General features: G+C 47.4%; 1 pseudogene; it reads right to left on the bottom strand.

Moving 5' to 3' along the window:
- LOC133650009 (protocadherin-16-like) overlaps positions 1–13,828 on the bottom strand; it is a 125,777-nt pseudogene that overhangs the window by 94,833 nt on the left and 17,116 nt on the right.

The following is a 13,828-nucleotide window of genomic DNA, read 5'->3' as shown; positions in this document are numbered from 1 at the left end:
TTATAGGGCTATAAAAATGAACTTTGATTGATTGATTGATATTGTTTGAACCTATTTATACATTTAAATTGATTTATTTTTGCTTTAATATATTTGTTATTTATTAATTGTGTTTATTTAAATGTTTATTTTATTTGAGTATATATATATATATATAAAAAACATTTTTAATTAATTTATTTATACATTTTAATAAAAAAAATTGCCTTAATATATTTTTTATTAATTAATCTATTCATATATTTAAATGTATTTATTTTATTTTAATATATACTAAATGTGTTTATTTATTTACTAATTAAAAAAAAAAAAAAAACTATATTTTATTGTATTAATATTTTTTAATGGGATCTTTGACCACTCGTGTGTTCGTTCAAGTCCTCAGCTGGTTCCACTTCCTGCCAGGTGCGTGTCTATTGTCTCTATTGTCGTCAGACGGACGTGCAGCTGCCGCTCTCACGTTCTTCTAGAAGCTTCCGTGTGGAAGTCGCGCACGTCGGAAGCTTCTGCCAAACTTCTGCTGAATAATTTTATATTTGTTTCTCTTTTTTCCTTCCCTGCCTCTTCATGAAGTTCCTTCCAAGAGCAGAACAAAGACGGGAGGCAGCAGAAGGTCAAGTGCAGGAACATGTCAGCAGTGAGGAGTGAGCAGTGAGCAGTGAGGAGTGAGCAGTGAGCAGTGAAGAGTGACGCCAACAAGTCAGGGAGAAGAAGAGAGGCAGTGACTTGAGGGAGGATGAAACAAAGACAAGATGGACTCCGAGCTGCCATATGGTGGATGTTTTTTTAATTTTTGTCTAATGAGGCGTCCAGCAGGTCTGTCACTCTTCCATCAACTCTGCTTTAATGGCAGATAATACAAGATAACAGTAGCTAAAAGAAGCTAATACTAGCTAACAGCAGCTAATACAAACTAACAGACGCTAATAGAAGCTAACAGCAGCTAATACAAGCTAACAGCAGCTAATAGAAGCTAACAGCAGCCAATAGAAGCTAACAGCAGCTAGTAGAAGCTAACAACAGCTAATAGAAGCTAGCTAATACTAGCTAACAGCAGCACATTCCAGCTAACAGCAGCTCATACAAGCTAACAGCAGCTAATACAAGTTAACAGCAGCTAATAGAGGCTAACAGCAGCTAATACAAGCTAACAGCAGCTAATACTAGGTAACAGTAGCAAATTCCAGCTAACTGCTGCAAATACAAGCTAAAAGCAGCTAATACAAGCTAATAGATGCTAACAGCAGCTAATAATTAGCTGCTGTTAGCATCTATTAGCTGCTGTTAGCTTGTATTATCTGCTGTTAGCTTCTATTAGCTGCTAATAGAAGCAAACAGCAGATAATACAAGCGAACAGAAGCTAATAGCAGCTAATAAAAGCTAACAGCAGCTAAAAGAAGCTAATACCAGCTAACAGCAGCTAATACAAGCTAACAACAGCTAATATAAACTAACAGCAGCTAATACAAGCTAACAGAAGCTAAAAGAAGCCAACAGCAGCTAATACAAGCTAACAGCAGCTAAAAGAAGCTAATACAAGCCAACAGCAGCTAATACAAGCTAGCAGCAGGTAATCCAAGCGAACAGAAGCTAATAGCGGCGAATACAAGCTAACAGCAGCTAATACAAGCTAACATCAGCTAATAGGAGCTAATACAGCTAACAACAGCTCATAAAAGCTAACAGCAGATAATGAAAACTAAAAGCAGCTAATAGCAGCTATTACAAGCTAACAGCAGCTCATTGAATTGGAAACTTTTATTAGTAGATTGCACAGTACAGTACATATTGCGTACAATTGACCACTAAATGGTAACACCCGAATAAGTTTTTCAACTTGTTTAAGTCGGGGTCCACGTAAATCAATTCATGGTACAAATAAAAGCTAACATAAGCTAATAGCAGCTAATACAAGCTAGTAGCAACTAACAGAAACAGCAGCGTATAGCACTAACAGAAGCTAATACAAGCTAACAGGAGCTATTACAAGTTAAGCGCATCCAATACAAGATAATGGCAGCTAACAGAAGCTAACAACAGCTAATACAAGCTAATGGCAGCTAACACAAGCTAATAACAGCTAACAGCAGCTTATAGCGGCTAACAGCAGCTAATACAAGCTAACAGCAGCAGCTAATAGCATCTAACATGAGCTAATACAAGCTAACAGCAGCAGCTAATAGCATCTAACATGAGCTAATACAAGCTAACAGCAGCTAATAGGAGCTACTACAAGCTATCCATCCATTTTCTACCGCTTGTCTCTTTTGGGGCTAGCAGCAGCTAATAATAGCTAACAGCAGCTAATAATAGCTAACAGCAGCTGATAGCAGCTAATACAAGCTAACAGCAGCTAATAGGAGCTAATACAAGCTAACAGCCACTAATAGGAGCTAAAACAAGCTAAAAGCAGCTAAAACAAGCTAACAGCGGCACAACATAAAAGTTCCCCATCAAGGAGCTGAAAGGGAACCTTAATGAGTTTAGTCGCAGCTGTTGCTTCCTGAGCCTTGAACCGTGGCGGACCAGTACGCCGCAGGGATTAGGCCCGGCTCACACGCCGCGCTCTGATTGGTCGGTGGCGCGTTTAAAACCTTTCAAAGTCCCGCGTGGCCGGCAGCTGTGCGCTAACTTACAACTGTTGACAACGTTAAGGAACACATTGAAAAAACTGCGGGCCTGTGAGGAGACGACTTTGCTGAGACGCATTTCAAGGATCACACGTTACACAATAGTCACTTTTTGTTGTTGTTGTTGTTGCACCCTACAAAGTGTTAATGCTGTAAGTATTTCTACTTTTTACTCACCAGCTGTTTGATTGTAACCTTCATCTTGGTTGTAGTTTTCATTAGCACATTTAGAGGTGTTGAAATCGCCATGTAAAATCGCCAATGCTAATCAGTAGCATGCTGCTGTTGAAGCCCGAATGCAGCTGAGATAGGCTCCGGCACCCACGGGACAAGCGGTAGAAAATGGATGGATGGATGGATGGATGGATGGTTCTCGCCCGGAAAAGGGTGGAGTGCCATCTCCGGGTTGGGGAGGAGGTCTTGCCCCAAGTGGAGGAGTTCAAGTACCTCGGAGTCTTGTTCACGAGTGAGGGAAGAGTGGATCGTGGGCTCGACAGTCGGATCGGTGCGGCGTCTTCAGTAATGCGGACGCTGTATCGATCCGTTGTGGTGAAGAAGGAGCTGAGCCGGAAGGCAAAGCTCTCAATTTACCAGTCGATCTACGTTCCCATCCTCACCTATGGTCATGAGCTTTGGGTTATGACCTAAAAGACAAGATCTACGTTCCCATCCTCACCTATGGTCATGAGCTTTGGGTTATGACCGAAAGGACAAGATCACGGGTACAAGCGGCCGAAATTAGCTTCCTCCGCCGGGTGGCGGGTCTCTCCCTTAGAGATAGGGTGAGAAGCTCTGCCATCCGGGAGGAGCTCAAAGTAAAGCCGCTGCTCCTCCACATGGAGAGGAGCCAGATGAGGTGGTTCAGGCATCTGGTCAGGATGCCACCCGAACGCCTCCCTAGGGAGGTGTTTCGGGCACGTCCGACCGGTAGGAGGCCACGGGGAAGACCCAGGACACGTTGGGAAGACTATGTCTCCCGCCTGGGAACGCCTCGGGATCCCCCGGGAGGAGCTGGACGAAGTGGCTGGGGAGAGGGAAGTCTGGGCTTCCCTGCTTAGGCTGCTGCCCCGCGACCCGACCTCGGATAAGCGGAAGAAGATGGATGGATGGATGGATGTTAGCCATGTAGCGTATGCAGCTATGCTAGTGTCGCTAGCTAACATCTGCCTGCTCCCCGCGGTTAAGTTGAAGTACCAATGATAGTCACACACACACCAGGTGTGGTGAAATTTGTCCTCTGCGTTTGACCCATCACCCTTGTTCACCCCCTGGGAGGTGAGGGGAGCAGTGGGCAGCAGCGGTGGCCGCGCCCGGGAATAATTTTTGGTGATTTAACCCCCAATTCCAACCCTTGATGCTGAGTGCCAAACAGGGAGGTAATGGCTCCCATTTTTATAGTCTTTGGAATGACTCGGCTGGGGTTTGAACTCACGACCTACCCATCTCAGGGCGGACACTCTAACCACTAGTCCACTGAGTAGGTGTACAGCGGAAGCTTCTGGCGGCGCGCCTCGCTGAGCCGTGCCGACGTCCCGCACGGCCTCCTTGAACGTCGACGGTGCGTGGAGAAGTCCGCCGGCCCTGCCAGGCCTAAGCTGTGTTGACTCAAGTGCTTTGGCAGGACGACCTTCTCCACCTGTGAAAAGAAACCCCTTCCTCCCTTCGGCTATTTTCAATTAACCGTCTGCTAAAGCACATGGTTGAGTGGGAAACATCTCCGGAACAGCATCCTTCTGAACTTTCCATCAGTCTTTATTGCTCCTCTACACTTTCTCATAGAGCAGCGTCAACACAGGAGTTCCTCACTGAACTCCTAACCAAGGTCTCAGCACCACATCTGCTGCACGGTAGTACTGTACGTGTGCATGTCCATCAGCTAAAAACCTGCTAGCCAGCACTACTCTTGAAGTCGTCAGGGAGTGAGGTTTACCACCGTACACATGGTCCTGGCCCCTTAAATGTCACTCTCATCCGGATCACGGCACCAAGGTAAACTCGGGTGGTTCGGTCCTTGCTTTCTGTTCGGGATGAGAGACAGGCATGCTAGCTACCGAGCTAAAAACCCAGGCTATCAACCTGTTAGCCAGCACTACTCTTGAAGTCGTCAGGTAGTGAGGTTTACCACCGTACGCATGGTCCTGGCCCCTTAAACGTCACTCTCATCCGGATCACGGCACCAAGGTAAACTCGGGTGGTTCGGTCCTTGCTTTCTGTTCAGGATGAGAGACAGGCATGCTAGCTACCGAGCTAAAAACCCAGGCTATCAACCTGTTAGCCAGCACTACTCTTGAAGTTGTCATGAAGTGAGGTTTACCACCGTACGCATGGCCCGGGCCCCTTAAACGTCACTCTCATCCGGGTCACGGCGCCAATGTAAACCCGGGTGGTTCGGTCCTCGCTTTCTGTTTGGGATGAGAGACGGGCATGCTAGCTACCGAGCTAAAAACCAGGGCTATCAACCTGCTAGCCAGCACTAGTCTTGAAGTCGTCAAGAAGTGAGGTTTACCACCATACAGATGGTCCTGGCCTCTTTTACACTCAGCCCCTTAAACTTCACTCTCATCCGGGTCACGGCACCAATGTAAACCCGGGTGGTTTGGTCCTTACTTTCTGGCTTTTTTTTATATGGCCCAGCCACACTGGCTGGCCTTCATTACCCAATGTCTTGTCACCGGGTTGGTACATTGAAGGGTTCTGCTGTCATATTTCATTTTTAACAGTTTGGGAATTTTTTTTTCACATGGAAGTCCTGAGGGGGAAACATTAGTGATTCATATTGAACCTGGAGGTGCACACCCACTGTACCTATACAGTACTTGTGACAGTGCATGGACAAATTTCTTGTATGGTATTTTCCAAGATGTACACAAAAGTAGAGAGACAGCTACAGGAAGTGAAACGTGGCGAAATTGTAAAAACTCGGCAGTTAGAAACTGTGGCGTCTGACTCCCGATCAGAAGGTTTGAATCACGTCAAGGTCACAAGCTACTTGCAAGTTCCTGCCAGCTAACTCCACACCAAACTTGCGGGGAAAAACAGACGTAGCAAGACCAGTAAGGAGCATGTCTTGTTAAATTCCGATTCAGGGACAAGCTAACATGCTACTCAAATGTCTTCTTCTCCACCGCACTCTATTGAATTCTCTACACCTATAACAGTTAATACTGGAGTCCTCCAGAGCTCTGTCCTAGAGGATTTGTTATTTAGGCTTAAAAAAAACTTAATAATCAATCAAATTCCAAATCAAAGAAGACTCATCCGGGTCACGGCACCAATGTAAACCCGGGTGGTTCGGTCCTTGCCTTCTGTTCGGGATGAGAGACGGGCATGCTAGCTACCGAGCAATGGCGCAATGGTAGCATGTCTGACTCCGGATCCGAACGCTGCGTGTACAAACCCCGTTTAGGTCACCGAGCAACTTTCGGATTCCTGGAACTGCAAGCGTGCAAAAAGCAAACATAGCTCGACAAGTAAGGAGCATGTCTGGTTCAATTCTTACATATATCTTCAAAAATGTGCTGTTTATTCTTAAAAACTTACAGACTGACCATTCACGGTAGCGCGTTTGACTCCAGATGGTCAGAAGGTTTTGTGTACGGATCAAGTCACAGATGCAGGGACCCCCATCCTGGGTGACCGGCTGCTACACATTAGACTTCTAAAACAGGCCTAGCTAGACCAGCAAGAAGCGTAAAATACTGTGTTTGCTAGATTCAAGGACAAGTTAGCATGCTAGACACATTCAACATATTTCCTTCATTGAACATATTCAACACAGAAGTTCCCCATGACTCCATCCTTGGGGTTTGCTATTTATGAGTAGAACTTCACAATCCGACTACCGTATTTCCTTGAATTTGCGCCGGGAATATGGTATTCGCATGCTTAGAATTACAGCCGGGTCAAACTCGTTTCGCAAAATAATTAGCGCATGCTTGGCACTTCCGCCGGGTCAAACACGAGTCATTAAATGACTCCCGCCTCCTGGTGGTAGAGGGCGCTAGTGATCCTTCTTGCGACTAGAAGCATTTAAGTCCCATCTTAAAACTCATTTGTATAATCTAGCCTTTAAATAGACCCCCCCTTTTTTTAGACCAGTTGATCTGCCGTTTCTTTTCTTCTCTCCTCTTCTCCCCTGTCCCTTGCGAGGGGGAGTTGCATAGGTCCGGTGGCCATGGATGAAGTGCTGGCTGTCCAGAGTCGGGACCCCGGGTGGACCACTAGCCTGTGCATCGGTTGGGGACATCTCTGCGCTGCTGACCCGTCTCCGCTCGGGATGGTTTCCTGTTGGCCCCGCTGTGGACTGGACTCCCGCTGATGTGTTGGATCCACTGTGGACTGGACTTTCACAATATTATGTCAGACCCACTCGACATCCGTTGCTTTCGGTCTCCCCTAGAGGGGGGGGGTTACCCACATATGCGGTCCTCTCCAAGGTTTCTCATAGTCATTCACCGACGTCCCACTGGGGTGAGTTTTTCCTTGCCCGTATGTGGGCTCTGTACCGAGGATGTCGTTGTGGCTTGTACAGCCCTTTGAGACACTTGTGATTTAGGGCTATATAAATAAACATTGATTGATTGATTGATACTGGTACTGCAGAAGACCTGTGCTGCAGAAGAAGACAACAGCAGCAAGAGTGCGCAGCCATTTATTTTACCATGGAGGATTACATATCTAAAATAAAACAGTTTTCTAAACGGGACTTTCAATGGAAGCAGGAGGTAATACTTAAAAGGAAGATCTCCATCGAGACAGAGAGACTTTTAAAACTGAAGGAAGACTTCTATATCGATGCTTTTCTTCAAAAGGAGCTGGCATGGACTCATTTATACCTAAAGGTAAGACCATAATAACGTTTTTTTTTATTAAATGTGCTTTTCATGATAAGGTAAGCGCCGGAGTGAGAAGAGGTTTTAAAATAATTACCGCATGCATGGCAATCTCGCCTGCTTTTGGTAAACGCAGGGGTGAGAAGAGGTTTTAAATTAATTAGCGCCCATGCGGCTATTCAAGGAAATACGGTAAGTACCGATCTGTCTACCCACCTTTCGGTTTAGACCTTGTGGCCCAACAGTAGAGCCTCTAATCCCACATCAGAAGATTGGGTGTTCAAATCACGTTGCAACGTTTTATGGATTTTTACTTCCAGTCAGGCACAACACACCAATCTTCTGAAAAATACACATGGTAAAGAAGTAAAGTATAGCATCTTGCAAAACTACAATACAGGGACAAGCTACCCTGCTAAACTATTTTGCTCTACTGCATTCTCTACTCGTAGAACACCATCTTTAAAAGTGTAGAGGATGAGCTATTTAGCTTTTTTAAGGCTCCAAAACCAATCATATTCTAATTCTAACCATTGACCATTGACCATGTGCCGGGTTAAGACGAGTGATGATCTACCAGACCTTGTGGCGCAACGGTAGCGCGTCTGATTGCGTGCTCAAATCATGTCAAGGTCGCCGGGCACCTTTTGAGAGTTGCAACAATTGACGGGCCGTTTTTTAAAGCATACAGTTGTGTCCTGCTGAACTGAGATTGTTGGGAAAGCGACCATGCTAAACACACAAGAGTCCCTCAGGGCTCCACCCTAGAGAATTCCCTATTCAGGCTTCAAAACCTTAATCAATCATGTTCCAATCGAACTTCCGACTGATCCTGAGTGATGACCTGCTCGCGCAAGCTGTAGGACTTTGTGGAGCGACGGTATACACTGGGGCTGGGAATCTTTGGGCACGACACGATTTGATTCTTGGGGTAACGATTAGATTTATCCATAAATTAGATAAACCGCTCTGATCAATTTCTATCCATCGATCCATTTTCTACCGCTTGTCCCTTACGGGATAGCAGGGGGTGCTGGAGCCTATCTCAGCTGCACACAGGCGGAGGGCGGGGTACACCCTGGACAAGTCGCCACCTCATCACAGGGCCAACACAGATAAACAGACAACATTCACATTGGCAACACAATTTTAGTGTTGCCAATCAGCCTATACCCAGGTGCATGTCTTTGGAGGTGGGAGGAAGCCGGAGTACCCGGAGGGAACCCACGCAGTCACGGGGAGAACATGCAAACTCCACACAGAAAGATCCCAAGCACAGGATCGAACCCAGGACCTTCGTATTGTGAGGCACGCGTACTAACCCCTGTGCCAATTTCTATTTGACTTCAAATGAATAGGGCAACAAGAGAAGAATCCAACACTTCTCTTTTCTAAAGTAAACCTGTACAGAAGATATAGATCATCTACATCAACAATATGATTTGTCTGAGTGGCTGGACAGGACAGATTACAATCATTATTTTATTTTATTTTTTTAAATAGATTTATTTTATTTTTTTTAATTGAATAAGATTCGTCATAAATAAAAATCGTTAATAATCTTAATTTATTTTCATTTATTTTTTTGACACCCCTAGTATATTGCACGTCTGATTCCAAGTCCGAATCCATGGTTCTCGCCCGGAAAAGGGTGGAGTGCCATCTCCGGGTTGCGGAAGAGACCCTGCCCCAAGTGGAGGAGTTCAAGTACCTCGGAGTCTTGTTCACGAGTGAGGGAAGAGTGGATCGTGAGATGGACAGGCGGATCGGTGCGGCGTCTTCAGTAATGCGGACGCTGTATCGATCCGTTGTGGTGAAGACGGAGCTGAGCCGGAAGGCAAAGCTCTCAATTTACCGGTCGATCTACGTTCCCATCCTCACCTATGGTCATGAGCTTTGGGTTATGACCGAAAGGACAAGATCACGGGTACAAGCGGCCCAAATGAGTTTCCTCCGTCGGGTGGCGGGTCTCTCCCTTAGAGATAGGGTGAGAAGCTCTGCCATCCGGGGGGAGCTCAAAGTAAAGCCACTGCTCCTCCACATCGAGAGGAGCCAGATGAGGTGGTTCGGGCATCTGGTCAGGATGCCACCCGAACGCCTCCCTAGGGAGGTGTTTAGGGCACGTCCAACCGGTAGGAGGCCACGGGGAAGACCCAGGACACGTTGGGAAGACTATGTCTCCCGGCTGGCCTGGGAACGCCTCGGGTTCCCCTGGGAGGAGCTGGACGAAGTGGCTGGGGAGAGGGAAGTCTGGGCTTCCCTGCTTAAGCTGCTGCCCCCGCGACCCGACCTCGGATAGGCGGAAGAAGATGAATGGATGGATGGATGATTCCAGATCAGAAGGTTGCATGTTTGAATCACGTCACCCCGAATTTTCCACTGAATGTGAAACGTCCGCAGACCGGCGCGCGTTTTCCGTTTTTACTCAAGTCAATGTGTCAGTTTCCACCGCACCCGGAACGTCACCGACATGCCGTTGCGCGTTCCACATTCCGCCACTAAATATACGCAGAGTTTCTATTTTTGCCGGACGCCGCAACAAATGCGGTCAATTTAGCTAAAATATGCTGGTGTTGGACAGGAAGCTATGCACAAAAACAAACTAAAGTATCAGGTTAAGTTTCCAAATAAAATACTCTGTCTTCAAGGCGGATCATATTTGACACTTTGAAAGGTCCTAATGGGCGGCGACGGACTTGAAGTCAACTTGTCTAAGGTTTTCAGACTTAATTTCATCTTGTTGACACAAATGGATGAGGACATGCTGATTCTGGAGACCCAAAATGAAAGAATAATGTACAGCTAAATGGGGACATGGGGCTTGTGTCAACAACCAGCTACGGAGACCGGGAAAGCAGAGGACCGGTTGTGTGACACGCTCGCCAGGGATGATGTTACTGTTGTATGAAGTGGTTTACCAAGGCAGGATCAAGTTTGCTTCTATTTCTCTAGAAGGACAGAATAAACGTTTTGTGGTTTGCTTTATTACTTCTTCCCTTAACATGTGATTATGCGCGGATTTGCAAAGATCTCGTCGGAGTCTGCGCTGTTTCACTGCACGACGGAGCCGCAACAGAACATGCCTTTCCGCGGTGAAACCGCTCCGCGCCCGTTTCCTGATTCAGTAGAAATGTTTCATAGACAACAAAGGACTTAAGTCCAAGCCCATTAATTGATTGATTAAGAGTTGTGTTTCTCTGGCTACTCCTTCCACATTATTTTCTGCTGACGTCTGTTGGTGGGACTCCTGAGAATCACTGCAATTGACACAATACCAGCAAAGTTTGAGCCATGCCACAGGCAAAATACTTTCCTTGAAAAAAAGACCAAGTCGTAATCGTGTCAGCTCATTCAGCATTTAGTCAACAATTATTTACAGCTTACATCCAATGCCTTGGTTCATTTCCAACAGCAAACCAATGGAGGCCATTCTCATGACCTCTACCTTAGACCAAGTCCACACACACACACGCAAACAAGAGCTGCCTGGGAAATATTTGAAGGAAGAGAGGGGAGGGGGGTCCAGGAAAGCGAGGAAACCATGAAATAAATAAGTCCTTTGTGCCGCAGCAGCATAAACACTACAACACTTTTCAAGCGACTTTAGAGCTGATAAGGTGTTTCCTACGCTCTAGCAACACGTTTGTGCGCGGCGGCTGAGAGAAGGCTGAAAGAATTTGAAAGAGAGTGACACACTAAGTAGTCGAGAATGAAAGGAGGGAAAACTCCTGAGAGATGAATTCCACTGTTATTATCCTAAAAGTCACGGCCTCTGCAGGAAGCCTGTTTAGAATCTTGGCTCGGACCTGATCCGACCTTGAAAAACGTGCCGGAACGAGTGAAGTGAACTTTATTGACAATTGTAGAACCACCCGTGATGATTAGAAGGCAAGGCCGTCTCAGCTGGAGCCAGAATACCTCGGAATCACTCGCAATTCAAGTGTTGAGGCTGAAATTAAAGGTTTGTGGATCCGACTAATTATCCCCAAAACCAAAGACTCCAATCATATTGTGGTTTTTTTTTCCAAATCTAATTCAGATGTTATCCAAATTTGAGTCATTTAATCCAAAACATTTGTAAGTTTAAGCAGCAAACTTCCTAAAAAGGGCCAAGAAAGAGTTGTCTCCTAGCCAGCTGGCCCGAGCAGAGTTCTCTCCTAAAACACAAGAACTCCAGCAACCGAGACGTCATGACACGATACCGACGGTCTGGTTGAAAGGCACCCTGAAAGGCTGCAAGAAAACAACATAGAAACCGACTTACCTCCAGGAAGCACGTCCCGGCTGGCGTGTTCTCCTTGACGGAGGCATTGTAGAAGCTCCTGGAGAACACAGGTGTGTTGTCGTTAGCGTCCTGTAGCACGATGTCCACTTGAGCCGTTGAGGACAGCGGCGGCCGTCCGCTGTCCACTGCGACCACGGTCACGCTGGGCGCAGGCTCTGACTCAAAATCCAAGGCCGTCGCCGTGGTAATAATCCCCGTGACCGGGTCAATGGAGAACCAGTCGGAGTGAGAGTTTTTCCCCTTCAGGAGGCTGTATCTAATTTCCCCGTTGGGGCCCTGGTCTTTGTCACGGGCAGTAACCTGAAGAACAAACGAGCCTGGATAGACGACCTCTGGGATGGTCTGTTTGTAGGCCTGCTGGTCAAACAGAGGGGGGTTGTCGTTCACGTCCGTCACCTGTATGGTGAAAGACGACTCCGCCCTGAGGGGGGGCGTGCCGGAGTCTGTGGCCATCACCCTGAGGTCATAAGAATCTCTCTCCTCCCTGTCCAACACCTGGTCCACATAAATCAGGTAGATGATGCTGTCCTTTGTTGTGAGCGCAAACTTTCCATCGCCCCCCTCCAGGGAGACGTTGACGTTGGCGTACTCTCCATAGTCTGGGTCGGTGACAGATATGCGGGCCACGTACTGACCCGGCTGGGCCCCCTCGGAGATCCTCGGAGAGCCATCTTCACTGAGAAAGATGATGGTCATGGTGGGCTGGTTGTCATTGTAGTCACGCACATGGATTGTGACAAAAGCGTTGGTCACCTGGGAAAAGGAGATGAAGGACATGTAATTTATCTTCATTTGTTCATGGAGATCACCTCATCTGAGGCCGAGTGTAGAAAGGATGACCTCAGCCATGATGTAAGCGGTGCAGTACCTCGGGCTGGCTGGCGTTGTCCCTGGCCTGGACAACCAGTTCATGCACTCGTTTCAGCTCATAGTCCAGTGGTCTGTTCAGGGTGATGACTCCAGACTTGAGGTCCATGACGAAGTAGCGGTCAGGATCACTCTGACGCCGGTTAATCTCATAAAGCACCAGACCATTGTCACCTTTGTCCTCATCTGCTGCAAACACCTGCACAAATAACCAAAACAAGAGTCTGTTAGTCTACCTGTTTCAGGACACACGCCTCATGAAGTGATGATGAACTCACCTGCAGGATGCTGCTTCCCTGTGGGAGGCTTTCTGAAATGATAGCATGGTATCTGCTCTGGTTGAAGACCGGCGCATGGTCGTTTATGTCAGTCACAGCCACTTCCAGGTTCATGGACCCCACCCTCCTGGGAGAGCCCCCATCAAAGGCCTCCAAGACTAAAAGGTACGACGAGCGTTTCTCCCTGTCCAGCAGTCCGCTGACAACCAAGTCCAGATAAAGCGCCTTGTTGGCAGCTCTCTTCGTCTCCAGACGGAACACCTGTCCCACATTACCCTCTCGAATACTGTAGCCTTGCGTGGTCAGCTGGTCCTTGTCCGCGTCGGTCGCTGGCTCCAAGGAAAACCTCGTCCCCTCTGCCGTGTGCTCTGGGATTTTGAGTACAGCTTTCTTTTTAGGGAACGTAGGCTCATGGTCGTTGATGTCATTGATGCTGATTGACACCTCGATGGTGATACCCGTCATAGTCACAGCAATGAAACTGTAGTGGTCCCTCTGCTCGCGGTCCAAGCGTCGCGCCGTGGTTATGATCCCCGTGGTCTCATCGATGTTGAGATCACTCCCCACACCTGTTCCCTCGTGGTCCGAGATGAAATAAAGACTCGCTGTCTCACCGGGCGGCAACCCGGCACTAATGTCCCCGACGATGGTCCCCGCTGGCTGCTCCTCGTCCAGCTGCAGCTCCAGCGCACCGAGGACGGCGGACGACTGAAGCAGGACCAGAGCGATGAGCGGCCGCCACCATCTGCAAAGGCATGAGCGCAAAGACAGTCCGCTGGGCCGCCATCTTGACCCTTCTCTTTTGCAATACATGGCTCGGCTACACCTGGGACAACACAATAAGACACAAATCAGAACTGTATCAAAGGATTTGCATCATAAAACATTTCAGACAGAACATTCTGGATGGATCAGGTGCGTCCGCCCGAGCTTGG

The sequence above is a fragment of the Entelurus aequoreus genome, linkage group LG05 (genome assembly GCF_033978785.1).
Source record: "Entelurus aequoreus isolate RoL-2023_Sb linkage group LG05, RoL_Eaeq_v1.1, whole genome shotgun sequence".
NCBI lineage: Eukaryota > Metazoa > Chordata > Actinopteri > Syngnathiformes > Syngnathidae > Entelurus > Entelurus aequoreus.
The sequence above is the reverse complement of the archived record's forward strand: the minus strand, read 5'-3'. Positions and strand labels throughout refer to the sequence as shown.